Raw genomic sequence first — 14,389 nt, forward strand, 5'->3', positions numbered from 1 at the left:
TCATGCAAATCTCAAGTGCAGATTGAAATATAGTCAATATCCAAATAAAAACAGAAGAAACAGTGCTTTCACAAAAACATTTTACTGAATCCCAAGAGGTTCCAGGTAAGAGACCTTGCCTTTCATAAGGAGTTGTTGCAAGTCTCCTTAAAATGTGGAATCTTTTAAAAAATTTCTATCCTTTCTCTCTCTATTGCTGGTATCTTGAGAGGCTCAGACAAGAAAGGACATTCAACTTTACGTTTTTGACAAGACAAGCAAAAAGAAAAGAAAAAAAAAGCCCTAACACACACACACACACACACACACACACACACACACACACACACACAACCACCCAATACACCCCAGAGTACTCAGTATAAGGAAATTGTATTGGAAATGTAAATGGAATCCTGTGATTAATTATAAAACCAAATTTCTGATCACACGATATGTCTACTGTCAGGATGGGCCATATTCCAGGACTGGACAACCAAAAATGCCTTCTTTCTCCAAATCTCATACGCTGCAGCTTGTAATCTGATTACAACGGTCTAAATAATCCTAACCAGTGTGGGAATCACAGAGCCTATCAAAAGCATGTCTGTTCCTGTGTCACATGTTCTCTCTCTCTCTCTCTCTCTCTCTCTCTCTCTCTCACACACACACACACACACACACACACACACACACACACACCTCTCTCCTACACAGAATTTCTCTGATGGTTCCATACAGAAATGCAGGAGGCAATGCCAAGGAAACAGACTCTTATCTAAATCTCTGGAACACTGACTGGAGCCCAGTCGTGTCCTGGGGTCTAAGCCGATGCCCATTAGAAGTCTCAATCTCGTCTCTGCCAAAACTGACAACGGTAATTAGAGAAAGAGAAATACGCCACACGTAGGTTGTCAAGCCGCAATTGTGATACTGCAGAGATAGGGCTTGTGCGAAAAACATCTATTCTTTCCGACAGCACCGGTCACGCGTGGCCAGAGAGGACGCTGGTCCTGCGACACTTACGCGCACCCGGCTTGTTCTAGGGAGATTCTCCCTCTCTCACTCTTAGGCCCTCGCTTTCGCTCCTTCTTCCCTGGGATCGGGTTCCCGCCATCCCGCCTCCAGTGCACCCCCTCCAGTCCTTAGCCCTGGCGGTGACGCGCCCTCAAGAACAGAAGGGTTAAGTCCACCAAGAGAAGTCCTCCTGGCTTCCTAGAGAGGCGTGTACACGGCCCACGGGAGGAGGGGGCTGCGGGACTGCCCGTGACGTCATAGAGATGGGACCCGGTGAAGAAGCCGGGTTCTCTAAATTTAGCCTTCCTCAGGTTGCGCGGGACGGAGAGGGAGACGGGAGTGGCCCGGAGCACAGTGGGATCTTCGCGGTGGGCCGCGGCGCGGGTATTTGGAACCCGCGACGTAAGCACCCGTGGAATCGAGAAGGTTGAGCCCGCCCCCACGGCGGCGCACCTGAGTGACGGCCCAGGGCGAATGCTTCCTGAGGTCGTAGGGAGAGTTTCCGGGCGGTGCAGGTGACGTCGCGGACCATGCACGTGGTGCTGAGCGGGGAGGGGGGCCAGTACGGAAGGTCTCCGTGACCACGTGACGGCGTCCTTTGGAGCGCGCACGCGTGAGCAGTACCTGTTAACTGATTTTTGTTTTCTTACTAGGTTTTTTTTTTGCGTGGGCTCTACATGCACAGTAGTAAAGACAAAACCCATACTAGTAGAGAGCTTGTCTGTTCAGGCTGTTGCGATCCGTAGAGCAGCCCGGATCTGAAGATTAGAGTGTCTAGACTGTCTTCGGCAGGGTGGTTTTGCCGTCTCTCCACGGGGATGAGTAGACACGTTGTAGTGGGGAGATTTAAGGTGGGAGTGTTTCTGCATTCAGGATTAGTCTCAGCCGAACAGTGACTCCGTGAGCCAAAGAATGACGGCATAAATGTCTCTCTCCGTGTCTAGCTAGTTTCAGGAGAATGGACTTTTGATCACAGTGCTATTCCTGAGACAGCAGGGAGCTACAGGGACTGTGTCTGGCCCTTCAGCCAGAGGAGGAGGGTCTGTGTTTGGCCTTGTCACACGTGAACCCAGGAGTCACCCGAGAGACTTAGGGCAGGTATGACGAAGAGTGAACAGCAAACCTCCTCGCAGTTATAAGGGCAAGAGTATTCCTTTGCGATAAGCTATTTCTGGAACACGAGAGCCTACAGAGATTTTTTTACTGTGGCTTTTTTCAGGGCTCAGGTGAAGTTCAATATTGTGTACAGAGTAAAAAAATGGGCTTGGTGACTTTCGTGCCTGTGCAAACAGATATCCAGATAAGCAGATATCTCTTTTTAGCCCTGGAACTTATTATCCATACTTGAAGAGCACTTTATGGTTTTTAAAAGGTAGTATTTTCCTGATCTAAATGAAGGAAGTATAGGATCATGGTCCTCATCTTACAAGTGAGGAAACTGACCAGAGAGAGGTTAAGTGACCTGCCCAAAGTCACACAAGGAATAAGCGGTGGGGCCCTGATTTCAGATCTCCGTATGGATGGCTTCATCACCTTTTGGCTATGCATGCACACCCTGTTGGTTTCCAGACCCACACATCTGACTCTGTCCTCTCCTAAACTACATGCTGCCTGAGACAACTGGCAGCTCACAATCAGATTGCACTCAAGTGCTAGCCACTCTTTGGGACACTGGAGAGGACTTCAGAACGAAGGCAAGTGTTGGAGAAAGTAGGTCCCAAAGTCTCACCTGCCACCCCTGAGGGGGTGAGGCTACAGGAAGAAGACTGGAGGGTCTGAAGGGGGCTGAATATCTGAGAGACAGGCTGATGGGCTAACCTACAGCACACGTGTGATAAAACAGGTTGCTTTGAATTCATTGTTTTTCTTTTAGCACTGGCAATGCATGCTGAATGCTGAAAACACACAAGGCAGTTAAACAAACCAACGAATATATGGATAAGTAGAGAGAGGCCCATTTCCCTAGGGAGTACTTAACTATAAAACAGCACTCTGCTGTGCAAAGGGAGAACATTATCCTAGAGGACATGAAACAGAAATTAGCTGTTTTTCCTAATTTTTTGCTATCATTCTTCTATTCCAAATGAGGCATCCCAGGCACAGAGAGGCTAGGAGAGCTCCCCCAGTTCACTGGGGGTACTGAGTGACTACTTAACAGTCAGTCGTCCCACGGGCTAAGAATACACAACGTCTCCAAAACTGAACGTGCCCACCCCCACTCCCCACGCATCTCCATGTCCTCTGGTGTTGCCAAACTCAGTGAAAAGCAACCTTCTACCCAGCTGCTTAGGCCAGGCATCCTTAAAGCCATCCTTCCCTGCTGCCTCCCTCACCACCCCCTCAATCACCAAGCCCGGCCAATCCAACCTCCTCCACCCTTTCTAAATAAGATCTTGACACTTAGTTCTTCCATCACTATGGTTAATTCCCTAGTCCAGATGACCTCATCTCTGCTTGATAATTACCACCAATCTTAACCCTTGGCCACAGATTTTTTCATCCCACTGCCTGAGGGACCTTTCTCAAATCCTAATCTGGTTGAATGGATAAAGAAGATGTGGTTTATGTATACAATGGAATATTACTCAGCCATTAGAAACGACAAATACCCACCATTTGCTTCAACGTGGATGGAACTGGAGGGTATTATGCTGAGTGAAGTAAGACAATCGGAGAAGGACAAACAGTGTATGTTCTCATTCATTTGGGGAATATAAATAATAGTGAATGGGAATATAAGGGAAGGGAGAAGAAATGTGTGGGAAATATCAGAAAGGGAGAGAGAACATAAAGACTCCTCTAACTCTGGGAAACGAACTAGGGGTGGTGGAAGGGGAGGAGGGCGGGGGGTGGGGGTGAGTGGGTGACGGGCACTGAGGGGGACACTTGACGGGATGAGCACTGGGTGTTATTCTGTATGTTGGTAAATTGAACACCAATAAAAAATTAATTTATTAAAAAAAAAGAATAAATACACAGTACAAAAGGAAAAAAAATCCTAATCTGGTCTTGTCTACCCTGCTCAAAACTCTGCAGGGGCTTCCTGCTGTTCTTAGGATAACGTCCAGCCTCTCGGACTGAGCACAGTCCCCTTCCTTACTCCCTACCCTCCAACGCCTCATCCTCAGCGGACCGCCTCCTGCTCCACCACCACTCCACATTCCAGCCCCCGTCAACCTCTTCCTGTTCAGTAGATGGCCGGCCAGTGGACTCTCTTCTCCCTGCCTCTCATTTCCCCAGCCCCACACATGCCATCCCCTGTAGATCGAACATTCACTTCATTTGCCTGATTCCTACCTATGTTCAGCTGTCAGGTTCAGTGGAGAGCAATTTCCATTTAACCTGAGGAGTACCTGGATGAAAAGGCACTGTTCACAGAACTTTTTACTGAATAGAAGTGATGGAGACTTCATTATAAATTGCTCAAATGGGCAGATATTTTACTCTGGTTCCCAGTGAGCTAATTGGAAATGCAATCGGACAGCCCAGTTTCTCTGGAAAAGAATAGGATTGCATAGAATAGGATTACATACGGCAAAGATCATACCTCAATTTATGTGGCGCCTGTGATGCATTTGAACTCGGAGTTTGGAATGTGGCACACACTTTCCTGATGCCTAGGGGTCCTACCTTCCAGTGAGGAGGGATAAACAGAAACATGGAAAGATTATGTCACTTTATGGCACCTGTGACCCAGGAAATTAAGCAGCCCTTCAGCTGCCTCCCTTGGACTTTGTCTTGATGAGCTCATTTTTCCACTGTGAAGTGCCATCTGAGTTTTCTGTTAGGACAAGAGGAAGGGTTGTAACTGGTCTTTCCTTTACAGCGGGTCGGATTTATTAGTCGCTGTGGCCATCAAGGAGGCTAGCTGCCTGCACCTATGGGAACTCTCCAAGGGAGTCTGACAGTGCCTTCATATCGCTCCCTAGGGGCCCCTACCAGGTGTCAGCAACCCCTGGAGAAAACTATGTCGGTTCCTACAGCGTCCAGTGGAGAGTGTGAACCCACTGCTGGTTCAACATGCCATAGGCTCAACTGTGAGGATTAACCTCACTCAGTACAGCCCCTCTGAACACAGCACACCTCGGTATGAGATGAAGTGTGTGCCTTGGACGAAAGAAAAGATGGAACCACTCATCCAACCAGCACTACCCCAACCCCCAAGCCCGGCCAGAGGGTGGGACTAGACTCCTAGGCGCCTGGCATACTTCCCTCTGTCGCTGGCGTGTCCCTAACACAGGGCACGGTGTGATGGGCTCTCCCTGCAGCCTAGCTTGAGGAACTAAGGTGTGCGGGGCATATACAGTTTGATTCCCCAAAGACTCAGGTCTTTGGTAAGTGCCAAAGCCCACCTTCTGTAGACAGGAAAACAAACTGAAAGGCGTTAGGTTGCTGAAGCAGGAGAGGGTGGATCTGGGAAGCACACCTCCTTTTTGCCTGACTCCAAAGCCAGTCTTTGCACTCACAGTGACACAGCGGGGTTGTGTTTCAGGTGCTGAAATGCAGATACTGTTCCATGATTCCATAGTCATCATGGTCCCAACACCATGTCCACCTTGAAATGCAGGCACCCAGCAGGGTATAAAGCAACCCCCAAAGGTTCTAAGACTCTGCCTCTGCCCTGTGAGGAGCTGCCCTGAAGCAGCAGATCTGGAGTCCCTTAGCATGGAAGGCTTGCCTCAGAGCCGACAGCCAAGCAGGACCTCAGCTTCCAGGGTTCCCGCAGAGAGATCCTTTGTCTTAATAGAGAGACTTTTGGAGTCAACCCCACCCCACAAATTAGGTCTCCACCAGTCTCGTTCTGTTTATCAGATATGAACTGAGAGACAATCAGAGGCAGAGGAAGTACTTTCAGTGGCCGCATCACGGTTGTGGAGCTGGCCGAACTGCAATGGTGGATTGGAGCTCAGTAGACCAAGGATTGAAATCTGGCTCTACCTGTGGGGAATCTCTCGGTTCTTGAGCTTGCGTGTCTGTAAAATGTGGGTGATCGGGGGATCCCTGGGTGGTGCAGCGGTTTGGCGCCTGCCTTTGGCCCAGGGCGCGATCCTGGAGACCCGGGATCGAATCCCACGTCAGACTCCTGGTGCATGGAGCCTGCTTCTCCCTCTGCCTGTGTCTCTGCCTCTCTCTCTCTATCTGTGTGACTGTCATAAATAAATAAAGATTAAAAAAAAATAAAAGGCTGTTGATAAAAAAAAAAAATGTGGGTGATCGGAGTGCCTACCGCCTCAGCATCCTCACCCCTGAGAAGTGGTCCTGACCAAACACACGCACGTACAGGTAGGTAGGGGTAAGATGCCCTCCTCTGTGTACCTGAGGTACCATGACTTAAATTCCGCCATTCTCTCTTCTCACAAGACATGTGGTGGCTATCTGCTGGCAGGCTATAGCTAACTCATCCCTGCGTCCCCAATCCGTGTTCAGTAAACAGACACATGGTTTGAGGTGGTGCTTAGAACATGTTTCTTCAATGAGTGAAGGACCTTGACCCAAGGTGACATTGTAACTTCATGATAAAGGGTAGTTATTGTGCCAGTTATTTCTCTCTTACAAATGATGTGGAGAGTGGAGCACCTGGGTGGCTCAGTGGTTGAGCATCTGCCTTTGCATCAGGTCATGATCCCAGGGTCCTGGGATCGAGTCCTGCATCGGGCTCCCTGTGGGAAGCCTACTTCTCCCTCTGCCTATGCCTCTGCCTCTCTCTGTGTGTCTCTCATGAATAAATACGTAAAACCTTTAAAAAAAAATGACGCGGGGGAATGGTGTAAACAAGACATCTCTGTATTCTGATTCTTTTTGGGAGGTGGAGGAAGATTGCATCTTTTGTAGCAACTTAAATTGCAGATGCTTACAAAAAGGAGGTTACACGGGTATTTTAATTGTGTGGGTCACTCTGTTGCCCCATTCATTAGTCACAGTTGTGATCTCACGGTGGAACGTGGGTCAAGATCCTTGGAACATCAGTCAGCTCAGAGAATGTTTTCCAAGTACCAAAAGTTACCAGTGCACATAGTAGGTGCGCACAAAGACCTGTCCAAGAGGTGGACTGTTGAGTGAATCCAGACTGCTAATTAAGTGTGTGATGCTGTGGCTAGAGCACAGCTGCCCTTGGAGACAGGGATGTGGGCACCAGGTGAAGGGGGTGTCAGTGCAGATGAATGCTGTCAGCCTCGGAAGGAGGCGCTCCTCCTCACTGTCCTTCCAGCCCTTTGCCCAAACCTGCCTCTCTCTGAATGGTCTTCTCCGTGTCCCTCCTCTGCCTGACTTACAGCCTGATACAGGTTGTCACTCAGCATCTGTGATCCGTGGGTGTCCTTTGTGGTCCAGCTGGCTGAGTAGAAGCCTGTCACCCTCTGCTCTCCCCACTTCCTGTGAGGCTCTCACTCTCTGCCCCTGCCCCCAGTGGCCCAGCCTCCTGGCAGCCTCTGCTTCATACACTTCTTCCCAGCTGTTCCCTCTTGTCTGGAAAGTCCTGACCCCAGATGTCTGCTTGTCAGGCTTCTCTCCCCGTTCACATCTTTGTTGAAAGGTCGCCTCCTCGTGAAGCCTGAGCTCACTCCCTAGGGGTAACTTTGTAGGTTAGACTGTGGGGCTCACAGATAATCCAGAGAGGTATTGCCACTACATACATCTGGAGTCAGGATGCACCTGGGCTGGGGTTCTTCTCTTGCGGGAGGTGAGGCCTTGTGCTGTCACTTAACCCCACCATGCCAGCATTTTCTTCTTTGGGACAATGGAGAAAATAGATTCTGCAGGGTTGATACACCAAATGAGATGTTTAGGAAGGACCTCACATTCTCCTTTATTCCATTTGGTAGGTATTTGTGAATGCCCACTGGGGTTAAGGCTCTGATGGGTGAACAAGACAAAATCTCTGACTGTGTCAGCTCATGGACTAGTGAGTGATACAAATAATCCGCCTCTGATGTCTGGGTGGGGCTGAGGCCAGGATAGGGGAAATGCAGGGTGTTGTGGAAGTTCAGGGGAAGGCCTGCTGTCCAGGATGTTAGGAAAGTGGGTGAAGAAGGCTTTCTGGTAGAAACGCTGCATGAGTCCCCAGAACGAATATGAGGCGAAGGTGTTCCTCACAGCCATTACTTTCCCAATCCATTCATGCAGGACAGATGTGGCGTCACCTCCCACTCCCTCCTGACTGAGGGATGGGGGTGTGGCCCACGCTGGCCAGTGGGAAAGGAAGAGAATGTTTGCTGGAAGACTTCTGGGAGACTTCCTTGTTCATAGGAGAGGTGCAGGATTAGAGAGCCTCTTTCTGCACTTGAACATTGCCCTATCTGGATGTTGGTCCTGGAACATCTATTTCAGAAAAGGCCAGATCAGAGCTGGAAAGAGCCTGTGTCCTTGCTGGCATCACTGGATCCCAGAGTGTGACCCGCGTGCGCCCAGCCTGCCTTCTGATTTCATTTTGTGTGACTGTGAATTGCCTTTGTGCCTAAGCCCGCTTGAGGAGGGGGTTCCTCTTTACTCACAGCACAAAGCAGACATCCTGATATGGTGAGCATCATGGGATTTGGTTATCTGTTGGTTTGTGGGAGCCATGCTGTGTAGTGAGTAAGGACACAAGCTCTGATCCTGGATAACCTTCCTTCCAACCCAGTTCAGCCACTTGCAGTCATGTCCTCTTGAGAAATTCACTTGGCCTGGCCCTCTTTGCCTTACTATACTCTCCTGTGAAATGGGTTTATTATTCCTCGTAATAACAATACCAAACAAGATTGCATTTCTGAGTATGTAACGAAGTAATGCAAGGATGGTTCAGAGAATTGGGCATGGCACATTCCCTATCTACCACCACTGATACTGCCATGGGGTAGGTTGCAGGTCACGCTTCACGTCATATGAGCTACAGCCAAGAACCTAAAGACAGCATCAGATGTCTCAGTTATGCCATAGAGACTCTCCTTCCGTGCCACACTCTCCTCATTCTTTGCATCGCACATAGATGACCCTTCACCAGGAGGCTGGCTTTTCCATCGTGGGTCTCCCCACGATGATGTACACAAGTATACATAATCTTCCACCCTGTGCATCAATTCAGTTCACTCCAGTTCTAGCCTCAGATAGCTAGGGGCCACTTCTGGCGCAGGGGTGGGGGTGGAGGTGCAGGGCAGGTACCAGAGCATGTGACACTTCATTGCTGCCATATGGCATTGGAGCGGTCTGTGTCCCTGTGCCTGCATTCATCTCCAAACTCCCCTCCTTCCACCCCAGAATTCAGTTTACACTCACACTGGATTCCAGGTCACACCCTGCTCTTTCAGCCTCTCTCCTTCAGCCTCAAAGTCCTCCTGGTAGAAGGACAGTAACTCTGCCTACTCGACGTTTGTTGGGAGACCTGCAGGAGACGATAGATGGGAAACACCTAGCTGATATTACCTGGCACATGGAAGGCATGGAGTAAGAGGCAGCGCTGTCTGTCCTGCTTCTTTAATCCACAGCACCCGGCCTGCAGATGGTAAGATATCCTTCTCTTTTGTGCAGCTGATAATATCCCATTGTATATATGTGCCACACTTCCCTTATCCATTCCTCTGTTGATTGACAGTTGGGTGGTTTCCATTATCCTGGCTACTGTGTGTGATTAATGCTGCAATAAATACGTGACTCCAGAAATCTCTTTGAGACGCTGATTTCAGGTTTTTTGGACATATACCAAGCAGTGGGATTGCTGGAAGATATGGAAGGTTTTTTGTCTTTTTGATCTTGTTGCTTTGAAAGGGGGTACCCAGAGATGAATAGGAACCTATAACAGTTTTAATTTCAGGGTTGTTGTTTTTTTTTAAGATTTATTTATTTATTCATTTATTTGTTTATTTGAAAGAGAGAGAGAGAGAGAGAGCACATGAGATAGAGTGAGCACTGAGCAGGGAGGAGCAGCAGAGGGAGAGGGAGAGGGAGAAGCAGGCTCTCCGCTGAGCAGGGAGCCCAATGCGGGGCTTGATCCCAGGACCCTGGGACCATGACCTCTGCTGAAGGCAGACACTTAACCCCTAATTTCAGTTTTTTGAGGAACCTCCATAGTACTTTCCATCGTGGCCGCACCAGTTTGCATTCCCACTGACAGTGGGCAAGGGTTCCAGGTTTCTGCATGCCCACCCACACTTGTGATCTTCTGTTTGTTTGGTTTGACGATAACCATCCTCTCATGTGTGGGGAGATATCTCATTGCTATTTTGATTTGCCTTTCCCCGATGATTAGTGATGTGGCACAACTTTTCATATGCCTTTTGGCCATTTGTAAGTCTTCTTTGAAGAAATGTGTATTTGCATCCTTTGCCCATTTTTACATTGGTTTGTTTGTTTTCTGGCTATTTGTTGAGTTAGAAATGCTTGTTAGAAATATTGAAAATCAACCCCTTATCAGATATGTGGTTTCCAAATGTTTTTGCCTATTTTGGAGATTGCCTTTTGGCTTTGTTGATGGTTTCCTTTGCTGTGCAGAAGCTTTTAAGTTTGAAGTCGTCCCACGTGGCAGTTTTTGCTTTTCTTGCCTGTGCCATTGGTGTCGTTTCCACGAGATCATTGCCAAGACCAATGCCATGCAGTTTTTCCTCTATGTTTCCTTTCAGGAGTTTTACAGTGCCGGGTCTTATATTTAAAATTCAGCCCTCTTTGGGTTGATTCTTGTGTGTGGTGTAGCATAGGGTCCAGCTTCATCCTTTTACACTTGGGTATCCTGTTTTCCCAGCGCCATTTGTCAAAAGACTGTCCTTTCCCCATGGTGTATCGTTGGTGTCCTCATCAAGCTCAGCTGACTTTATACACATTGGGTTTATTTCTGGCTGCTACTCTGTTCCATTGGTCTGTGTCTGTCTTTCTGTCCGTACCATACTGACTGACTACTACATAGCCTTGTGCTATGTTTCGAAATAAGAACTTTGGTACCTCCAACTGTGTTCTTCCTCAAGGTTGCCTTGGCTGTTCAAGGTCTTCTGTTGTTCCAGATGCATTTTAGGATTGTTTTTCTTTCTTATTTAAAAAAAAAGATTTTATTTATTTATTAATGACAGGCACAGAGAGAGGCAGAGACATAGGGAGAGGGAGAAGCAGGCTCCCCATGGGGAGCCGGTGCAGAACTCGGTCCCAGGACCCCTGAATCACGACCTGAGGTGAAGGCAGACACTCAACCACTGAGCCACCCAGGGATCCCTAGGATTGTTTTTCTGTTACTGAGAAATGCCATTGGAATTTTGGTAGGCGTAGCATTGAGTCTCTCATTCTTATTTATTTTCAATTTTTATTTTTTTTTAGATTTTATTTATTTATTCATTAGAGACACAGAGAGGCAGAGACATAAGAAGGAGAAGCAGGATCCCTGTGGGAAGCCCGATGCAAGACTCGATTCCAGGACCCTGAGATCACAACCTGAGCCAAAGGCAGATGCTCAACCACTGAGCCACCCAGGTGCCCCTTATTCTTCTTTTTACTCTTTCATCTTAAACTGGAGATGGCATTGATTAACCAGTTATATTCTAAATCTGGCGATTATGTCGCTTGGGTTTCAGTTATTGAGCCACCCTTATTTCCTGTGCTAACCCACTTGATCATGGTGTATTTTCTCTGAATATTGCTGGATTCCATTGCTGGTATTTTGTGGAGGAATTTTGTACTTGGGATGAGAAAGATTATTGGTCAGTAGTTTTCCTGGTGTCAGTGAAATGCTAGCCTCATAAATCACTTGCAAGTGTTTCCTCTGCTTCTGTTTTCTGGAGGAAATTGTGTAGAATTTGTGCATGCATGCATTTTTCCTGTCGATAATTGGTGGAATTCACCATTGATACCATCTGGGATTTTTGTCAAAGTTTTTAACAACTGATTCAATTTCTGTGAACGGTAGTGAACTCTGCATGTTACTTCACCTTGGGTGAGATTTGGCAGTTTATAGGTTTTGGATAATCAATCCATTTCCAAGTTGTTGCATTTATATATGTGGAATTGAATGTAATATTGCTTTATCATTTCTTTCATATTTGCTGGGTCTCTAGTGAAATCTCTTCTTTCATTCCTGCTATTGGAAACTTATTTCTGGGCGGCCCGGGTGGCTCAGCGGTTTAGCGCCTGCCTTCATCCCAGGGCATGACCCTGGAGACCCCGGATCAAGTCCCACATTGGGCTCCCTGCATGGAGCCTGCTTCTCCCTCTGCCTCTCTCTCTGTCTCCTCTCTGTGTATTCTCATGAATAAATAATAATTTTTTTTAAAAAAAGGAAACTTATTTCTTCTCTCCTTCTTTCCCTCTCTTTTTCTCCAGTTCTCTTGAGATATAACTGACACGCAGCAGCTCATAAGGGATACAGCATAATACTTTTACTTCCATGTATCATGAAAGGATTACCAGAATAAGCTTACTTGGCATCCAGCATCTCAGATAGATACAAAAAGAAAACCGTGTTTTCCTTGTGAAGGGAGCTCTTAGAATTTACCCTCTTAACAACTTTCATTTATATCACACAGTAGTATTAACTAGAGTCATCATGTTGCACAATATATCCCCAGCACTTATTTATCTTATAACTGGATGTTTGTTCCATTTCACCAACATCTTCCAGTTTTTTCTCCCTCCCCAAATCTCCACCTCTGATAACCACAAATCTTATGTCTTTTTCTATATATTTAGGAGGCTTTTTCCAATTCCATGTATGAGTGCGATCATACCATGTGCGTCTTTCGATGGCTTATTTCACTTAGCATAATGCCCTCAAGATCCATCTATGTTGTCACAAATGGCAGGGTTTTCTCCTTTTTTATGGCTGAATAATATTCGGGTGTGTGTGTGTGTGTGTGTGTGTGTGTGTGTTCTTGATCCATTTATCCATAAAAGATACTTAGGGGGCAGCCCAGGTGGCCCAACAGTGTGGCGTCACCTTCGGCCCAGGATGTGATCCTGAAGACCCGGGATCGAGTCCCACGTCAGGCTTCCTGCATGGAGCCTGCTTCTCCCTCTGCCTGTGTCTCTGCCTCTGTGTGTGTGTGTGTGTGTGTGTGTGTGTGTGTGTGTGTGTGTTTCCCATGAATAAATAAATAAAATCTTAAAAAAAAGACACTTAGGGTTGTATCCATATCTTGGCTATTGTAAATAATGCTGCTATGGACATGGGGTGCAGATATGTCTTTGACATAGTGTTTTTATCTCTTTCAGATATATTCTCAGAAGTGGAATGTCTGCATCATATGGTAGTTCTATTTTTAAGTTTTTAAGGAGTCTCCATACATTTTTTTAAAATATTGTATTCATTTATTTGAGAGAGAGCGAGCACGAGCAAGGGGAGGGACAGAGGGAGAGGGAGAAGCAGACTCCCCACTGAGCAGAGAGCCTGACACGGGGCTCCATCCCGGGACCCCAGGATCATGACCTGAGCCAAAGGCAGATGCATAACCAACTGAGCCACCCAGGTGCCCCTCCATACTGTTTTCAATAGTGCTGTGCCAATATACATTTGTGCCAAAGTGTACAGGATTTCTTTTTTTTTTTTCCTTAAGATTTTATTTATTTATTTGAGAGAGAAGCACTGAGCTCCCCACTGAGCAGGGAGCCTGGGATCATGACCTGAGCCAAAGGCAGACACTTAACTGACTGAGCCACCCAGGTGCCCCTCTTTCTTTTTTAAAGATTTAATTATTTGAGAGGGAGAGAGTGCGCTGGGTGGGCAGAGAGGGAAACTTAAGCAGGCTCTGTGCTGAGCGTGGAGCCCAACTCAGGTCTCCATCTCAGGACCCTGAGATTACAACCCGAGCTGAAACCAAGAGTTTGGATGCTCAACCAAATGCACCACACAGGTGCCCCATGATTTCTTTATTCTCCACATCCAAGCCAGCATTTTTATCTCTTGTTTTTTCAATACTAGGCATTCTAACAGGTGTGAGGTGATACCTCATTGTGGTTTGGGTTTGCATTTCTGCCACAGATCCAGGATAGTCGGAGGCTACGATATGAAGAAAGACTCGGGAGTCCTGCTGAATTTTAATCTGGGGGACAGGGGGACCAAGAGTCAGACTTGGACTCGGACTCAAAGCAGACTCGGACTCCGACCCCGAGGCTTTGTCTCCTCCAGTTTTTATTAAGAGAGTTAGCAGATTGGCTATAGGAATTATTAACTTTGAGAAGCAGAGAAAAACATGTTTACTTCAAAGGGTAAAAGAATAAGCGGTTGACTCAGAGGAGGGGGTGGGGAGCAGAGGAGCTGTATCTGGAGAACAAGGTGGTCAAGAGTCAGTGTGCTGACTCAGGATCTCTCATGTCCCCAGTGTGCTGAGGACTACGAGATTCAGTTCTCAGATAGGCTCCGCAGGTGGTTCCCCACACATTTCTCTGATAATTATTGGTTTGGAGCACTTTTCATCTCTCTATTGGCCATTTGTACCTCTTCTTTAGA

General features: G+C 47.3%; 1 long non-coding RNA gene across 1 annotated transcript; it reads left to right on the top strand.

The window, feature by feature from the left end:
- The first annotated feature begins 3,942 nt into the window (after positions 1 to 3,942).
- Positions 3,943 to 14,366, top strand: LOC129514756 (uncharacterized). The gene is made up of 3 exons (XR_008665498.1): positions 3,943 to 8,511; positions 9,279 to 9,472; positions 11,269 to 14,366. It is a non-coding gene; the product is annotated as an uncharacterized LOC129514756 (long non-coding RNA).
- Positions 14,367 to 14,389: the final 23 nt, after the last annotated feature.

Source organism: Nyctereutes procyonoides, unplaced genomic scaffold (assembly GCF_905146905.1).
Source record: "Nyctereutes procyonoides isolate TBG_1078 unplaced genomic scaffold, NYPRO_anot_genome, whole genome shotgun sequence".
Taxonomy (NCBI): Eukaryota; Metazoa; Chordata; class Mammalia; order Carnivora; family Canidae; genus Nyctereutes; species Nyctereutes procyonoides.